We start from the raw sequence: 7258 nt of genomic DNA, 5'->3' as shown, positions 1-7258 counted from the left end.
ATTCCAAAGGTGAATCATCTTTATTTATCCTTAGATATTGTGCCATCGAGACATAGCTGCCATCGCCCGTAACTACCATTCGTGTCCAGCACACGAAACAAGCGCGCAGCTATATACACGTGCTTAAGAAATGAAGTTGGGTGATAAGGGGGATTATAACAACTTGAAACTTGAGCAGAGGAACACCAACTTAGTCATAACACGGCCCAACTTAAGTGACAATGGCACACATTATTCTCTGAAATTGTTCTAAAATAATAATAAATGTAGCATATACACTGTTTACGTATTAATAATATCTGAATTGAGAGAGAGAGAGAGAGAGAGAGAGAGAGAGAGAGAGAGAGAGAGAGAGAGAGAGAGAGAGAGAGAGAGAGAGAGAGAGAGAGAGAGAGAGAGAGAGAGAGAGAGAGAGAGAATATTTACCTTAAATTGAATCACAAATATATATTATGACCAGACCACACACTAGAATGTGAAAGAAATATACATAAAGAAATATATATTAACTTTAGGATCAGATCCGCCGCGCGGTACGACAACGTGAAATAGAGCCTCGTTGCCAGGGTGGGTGTGACCCAGGCGTACGATCACAAGGTGTAGGGCAAGTTTGGCACCGTTCCGCCGGTGGCTCTAGTGTTGAGTGCCACGTGGGTGTCCCTGGTGCCCGCTGCTGCTGCTGGGGGGATATAAGTGCCAGGTTGGGCAACATACGAGACAAACAAAGAAACACACATGTGCAGTGAACGCTCGGCGAACCCACAGGAACTTCCGCGCAAAAAACTAGTTCCGCTCCTCACATTATTTGACAAAATACAATACGAGGAACGAATTTGTTTTTAAAAAGAGAACTCGCTTCATAGCGCAGCGTTCTGGTAGATAAAACAATTGTTTTTAAAGTGATGTGGATGAAGTGGGCGTCTCTCGATCAGTGAGGTAAAGCAAGGGAAAAATGATGTTGTTGTTGTTATAGATTCAGCTACTCGGAACAAGTTCTAAGTAGCACGGGCTATGGTGAGCCCGTAACTTACCTGGCACAGGAGCAGGGCAAGTAGCACGGGCTATGGTGAGCCCGTAACTTACCTGGCACAGGAGCGGGGCAAGTAGCACGGGCTATGGTGAGCCCATAACTTACCTGGCACAGGAGCGGGGCAAGTAGCACGGGCTATGGTGAGCCCGTAACTTACCTGACACAGGAGCGGGGCAAGTAGCACGGGCTATGGTGAGCCCGTAACTTACCTGGCACAGGAGCGGGGCAAGTAGCACGGGCTATGGTGAGCCCGTAACTTACCTGGCACAGGAGCCGGGCAAGTAGCACGGGCTATGGTGAGCCCGTAGTGGACTTACCTCGTTCTTGGGGTGAGCCCAGGCGCTACGGGCCAGTAACTGGATGGGTCACCATGGTGAGCACGACCGTGTAGAGATAACCTTTCGGTATACCACAGATTGTCCAAGATAGGAAACTTATTAATTAAGAATGTGAAGGTTCTCCTTATGGGGAAGGCTATCAATGAGGTCACCCATCCAGTTACTGACCAGGTCTCAATGATGCTTCACCTGGCTGACAGGGGGGTACCGTCTTGCCGTGCAATGATATCAAGTTGGGATATCATTAAACATTAAAAAATATTTAGTTAATTACTCTCACCGATACACTGAACTTGGCTTGGTGTTGGGCTTAAGGCCTATCAACCTCTGGAGAGTTATTAAGGCCTATATCAACCTCTGGAGAGTTATTAAGGCCTATCAACCTCTGGAGAGTTATTAAGGTCCTATCAACCTCTGGAGAGTTATTAAGGCCTATCAACCTCTGGAGAGTTATTAAGGCCTGTCAACCTCTGGAGAGTTATTAAGGTCTATCAACCTCTGGAGGGTTGATAGACCTTAATAACCTTCCACTAATAATAGAACTTATTAAAGACATTATATAAATATATTTAATTAAGAGGATTAAGTGCATTTAATTAACATGTGAATCACGAGTGACGAGCCGAGATTACGACCCAACGAGCACAGTATCCCAGAGTAACAGTTCGTTCGACGTTAAATCAACGTCAGTACAGCGGTAAATCCACATCAATGTAACACTGACGACGTTGACTGAACGTCGAGCCAACACCACGTTCGGACGCTGCGTCCCACGGAGGGGGGGGGGGATATATTGAGATTACGAATAGTTTTGACGCAAATATAATAACTAGTTATATTTTTTAAATCGTATTTTGTGATATTTTCATAGATAATCGAAATCTTTAGTTATATATTACACGCTAACTTCTAAATTAGTAAATTAATCAAAATTTACATCAAAACTTGTGACGTCACGTGACAGGGTGCGGACCAGATGTTCAAACGTAAAAATTACCATTTCGTAACATTACCTTTAAATTTTATACATTTTGATTTAAAAATAAAATAGGTAAAGATTGGTGTGGCCCAAGAGCTGAAGCACAGCGGGAGGAGGAATTCATCGCTTAAGCAAGCAGTCTGGTAAGGATGGAGGGTAGAAATAGCCTAAGCTACTCTATCCCTTTGAGATGTATTTTATTGTCTCAACAAACTTGCTAATACTAAAGTAAAGTTAATGTAGATTTTTAAACGTATTCAAAATATTATTATTATTATTATTATTATTATTATTATTATTATTATTATTATTATTATCATTATTATTATTTTTACTGCAACTAGCAGCCTAGTTTATGTTGTTGTTGTTAAAGATTCGCTACCTGGAACAAAATTCCAAGTAGCACGGGCTATAGTGAGCCCGTAGTAGCCTAGTTTAGTTTAATAATTAATTTACTATATATTTACTATTTACTATACTTACTATAATTTAGTTTAATAATTAATTTACTATACTATATAGATCACCTCAAACCCACGTTGTGAGCGGAGGAGGACCGGTCAGGTTCACCCTGTAGAAGTCCGCATGAGTTGCTCTCCGATATTCTCTTGGCTAGACTCTTTACAGTTAGGCCTGAACTGTTTGACACACAGCCTGCATATGTCGACCATGCAACCCCCCCCCCCCTTGCCCACATACGGTGGGAGGGGTGAAGTTACATAAGAGGCTCAGGAATTGCATACTTATTTATAGCTTCCAAACTTGGGAGACTTGGTTAAGACTGGTTGATTTCTTTTTTTAGGTACCTGTTTTATGCTTATCTACCTGTCTTTCTACATATCTACCTGCCTTTATACTCATCTACCTGCCTTTATACTCATCTACCTGCCTTTCTACGTATCTACCTGCCTTTCTACGTATCTACCTGCCTTTCTACGTATCTACCTGCCTTTCTACTCATCTATACTGATTTAACTGCCTTTCTAGGTATCTACCTGTCTTTCTACGTATCTACCTGCCTTTCTACTCATCTATACTGATTTACCTGCCTTTCTACGTATCTACCTGCCTTTCTACTCATCTATACTGATTTACCTGCCTTTCTACGTATCTACCTGCCTTTCTACTCATCTGGTGTGTGTGGCCGCGATCTGAGAGGAACTCGCCCACAGGTAGCGAGGATGGGCGGCGGGTCGACGGACACCAGGAGCTGCGCGGCGACGCAGCCGGAGGCGGTGCTGGGTGGAGAGGCCCGCCCGTGCGCAGGCTGTGGGCGCAGTACTCAGACTAAATGTACTGGGTGTCGCAGTGTCTTCTACTGCGGCAGGACAGTGCCAGAAGAAGGGGTGGTCGGTGCACAAGGATCACTGCAGACCCTTTACAGTGAGTCTATTAACGTGTATCTATTTCTTCCTGACTGGCACCACGAGAGAGAGAGAGAGAGAAAGAGAAAGAGAAAGAGAAAGAGAGAGAGAGAGAGAGAGAGAGAGAGAGAGAGAGAGAGAGAGAGAGAGAGAGAGAGAGAGAGAGAGAGAGAGAGAGAGAGAGAGAGAGAGAGAGTGAAAACATGACCTAGAAACGGAACTGCTCCTACAGACACCATAATTTAACAGAACACATTCAGTCTTGGAACACAGCAACGTCAGACTTAAATCACAGCCTTCCCCTCAAGCTTTAAACAAAACACTCAGCCTTTACCCTCTCAAATATGGCGACAAGCCCCTCAGAGAGTAATTAATACCAGCATAACCTGGACATCGATATAGACCTCGAAGTCCAAGTTATAGCTTCGATAGACATCGACAAGTAATCCCCAGACACTCACAGGTTGGAATGACTGAGGTCTGAGAAGCCGTGAACTCTTTGCTTGTCTCTGCCGACAGATCAGCAAGAACAAGGAGGTGGGCCGCCTGCTGGTGGCCTCCAGGGACCTGGCGGTGGATGATGTCATCCTGACGGAGGCGCCGCTGGTGCTGGGACCCAAGCAGGAGACAGAGCCCCTCTGTCTTGGATGTTACAGGAGGGTGTCTGGCAAGTACAGGTGAGCCAGGGGGGAAGAGGGAGGGAGGGAGGGAGGGAGGAGAGAGAGAGAGAGAGAGAGAGAGAGAGAGAGAGAGAGAGAGAGAGAGAGAGAGAGAGAGAGAGAGAGAGAGAGAGAGAGAGAGAGAGAGAGAGAGAGAAGGAGGGAGAAGGAGGGAGAAGGAGAGAGAGGGAGACAGGGAGGAAGAGAGAAGGACAATAAGAAGAGACGGAGCGAGGAGTGAAGCAGGCAGAGATAAAGACAAGAGTAAGAGATAGGGATAGGGCGGAGAGGGAGAGAGATGGAGAAATAGCGAAATTGAGAAAATGTGTGTGTAGAGAAATAGGGAGGGAGATTTCCATAGAAGTGAGACAAACCAGAAAGTAGAACTGTGTCCAAGTTAACTCTTACTGAAAGCTCATTGCATTATGATCGTCGGCAGTTAGCAAAGTCAGTTAGTCCGGCCCAAACGAAAACTTAACTAATCATTTATACATTGTAAATTGACCTTTGACCTCGATTCCCTGTGATATTTGACCTTGCTCCGACCCCCCCCCCTTTTGACGTTTGACCCGGTCCTGAACCCCCATGACCTCGGTCCTGAACCTCTGTGACCTGCAGGTTGATTCTCGCGGCACGTGTCTCATCCCGCAGGTGTTCGAGGTGCACTTGGCCTCTGTGCAGCCGCCCCTGCGAGGACAGCCCTGACCACCAGCCGGAGTGCGAGGTCACCAGGGCCGCCGGGGTCACCATATCCATCGAGGACGCTGACGGTGGCCCTCACCACCTCTACGAGGTCGTCACCGCCCTCAGGTGCGTCGAGAGAGGACATTTGCGAGTCGTATAAAGTTCTCGTGTGGAAAAGGCAAAGACGAACTCTGCCAGGGGGTAAAAATATGGTCGAGCAACGCAAGATCAACGTAACATCAGTGTTAGATCAACGTCAGATCGACGTTGAATCCACGTTACAGAAGCGTCGCTTGTCAGCTGTTCCCAAGGAAAGGGGCTACTTCACTAATATTCCCCTATTGCCTGCCTACTTGCTTCGCTCCTGTGCCAGGTAAGTTACGGGCTCACCATAGCCCGTGCTACATGGACACTTCGTCCTGAGTAGCTAAATCTTTAACAACAACAACATATTGCCTGCTTCACTTCACTAATAACAAGGAATGAGTGTGTTCCTACACCACGTGTGAGCTGGAAGATCCGCTGCACACATACAAGTATACACACACATACATACACCGACGAATACAAGCACGTATACATACACCGCGACACAAGGACGTATATTCTACGAAATACCTCACGAGATTGGCTGTCAAGATACACCTAGAACCTTAATCCATCAAACACTTTAGTCTACTACACTTACCAAACATGTATATCTTTCTTAAATAATTTATGAGCTAAGAAGTTGTATAAGAATATGGTTGTATAAGAATACGGTTGTATAAGAATATGACTTGTATAAAACAATAACCTTGTGGTTGTGAAATTCCCCCACACTCATAACCCCGTTTAATAACTAATACAGACTATATAGGCCGCTATGACGGACAAAGATGTAGCGTTTTCGTGAGTGGTCAGGACCAACCGGACTGTGATGGATATGTGGGGGCCTGCGGGACCCCCCAAGCAACAGCCTGTTGGACCAAGCTCTCACAAGTCAAGCCTGGCCTCGGGCCGAGGCTTGAGTGGAGTAGAACTCCCAGAACCCCATCAAGCAGCGGGTATCAACAGCTGGATCAAACTACTACTGTACGTCCTCTCTGACCCTTAAGCGGGGCTGTGTTATTCATTCCCAAAAATACCATTTCAGGTGCCTGGTGTTGGCGAGCCGCGAGGGGAGACGATGGAAGACCTGCACGGAGAGGTTCAACACCCGGCACCTGCAGGCCTCGTCAGGGCTGCCCCAGCACCACCACAACCAGGAACACGTCGTCCACGTCCTCCGCGACGTGTTCCGAGTCCACCTGTACCCTGGCGTCGACGGCTCCGAGGCCGCAATACACAATGTGAGTGTTTTCTATCCATCGAGTCCGATGAATAGAAAACGTAGCGTCCACTGTTTTGGCGCGCTGCGAATGACCTGACTATTGCTGCTGAACTACAGGTGTTAATTAATACACATACACACACGCCTCCTGCAGGTGTTAGAGGTACTATACTACCATCATCTCCCCCCCTGACGCAGGTGCTGGGCCTCCTGCAGATCAACCAGGTACCAACCAAGACGGCGTACGCGGAGGTCCAGGCGCTCTACCCGATGGCCTCCCTGGCCAGCCAGTCCTGCATGCCCAACACAAAACCGGTTTTCAGGGTCAGTCATGCAATTATCTATTACGTTATTGTTAGTATAAATAGTGTAATAGATGTGATGACCACACCACACATTACGACGACAACGTTTCGGTCCGTCCTGGACCGTTATCAAGCCGTGTGGTCCACGACAGATCGAAACGTCGTCGTTTTTTTCACTTTGTGTGGGTTTGGTCGTCGTATCTTCAGCCACGGTGTTGGGACTCATCGTCTGCGGTATAATAGATATTTAAATATATTCAGTACTGACACTGTAGTTGAAGCTGCCTCGTAGGGGCCAATAGGACCTTCTGCAGTTGCCTTTGTTCTTATGACTCCAGCGCCTAAAGTCTATATTGTATCCATCTGCTGCTTTTATGGTCTGGCAGGATAGGACAGCTGACACTCAGAGCATCTGATCCCATCAGACGCGGGGAGCCCATCACAGCTATCTACACAGACATCCTGTGGGGAACGCGAGCCAGACGGGACCACCTTCGTCAGACTAGGCTTCTCTCCTGCAGCTGTCAGCGCTGTGCCGACCCAACAGAACTGGACACCTACTTCTCGGCCCTCGTCTGTCGTCGCTG

At 46.9% G+C, this 7258-nt stretch overlaps 1 non-coding gene across 1 annotated transcript in view; it reads left to right on the top strand.

Annotated features, from left to right (window-relative positions):
• The first annotated feature begins 708 nt into the window (after positions 1-708).
• LOC123770176 (SET domain-containing protein SmydA-8) overlaps positions 709-7258 on the top strand; it is an 8956-nt gene continuing 2406 nt past the window's right edge. The window contains exons 1-8 of the transcript XR_011222117.1: positions 709-936; positions 2420-2490; positions 3520-3730; positions 4231-4388; positions 5022-5180; positions 6190-6385; positions 6565-6694; positions 7063-7258. The exon at positions 7063-7258 is cut by the window's right edge and continues 73 nt beyond it. This is a non-coding gene — a transcript (SET domain-containing protein SmydA-8). The remainder of the gene's footprint in view (positions 937-2419; positions 2491-3519; positions 3731-4230; positions 4389-5021; positions 5181-6189; positions 6386-6564; positions 6695-7062) is intronic.

The sequence above is a fragment of the Procambarus clarkii genome, chromosome 45 (genome assembly GCF_040958095.1).
Source record: "Procambarus clarkii isolate CNS0578487 chromosome 45, FALCON_Pclarkii_2.0, whole genome shotgun sequence".
Classification (NCBI taxonomy): domain Eukaryota; kingdom Metazoa; phylum Arthropoda; class Malacostraca; order Decapoda; family Cambaridae; genus Procambarus; species Procambarus clarkii.
Note: the sequence above shows the minus strand (reverse complement) of the source record. Positions and strands in the feature narration are given on the sequence as shown.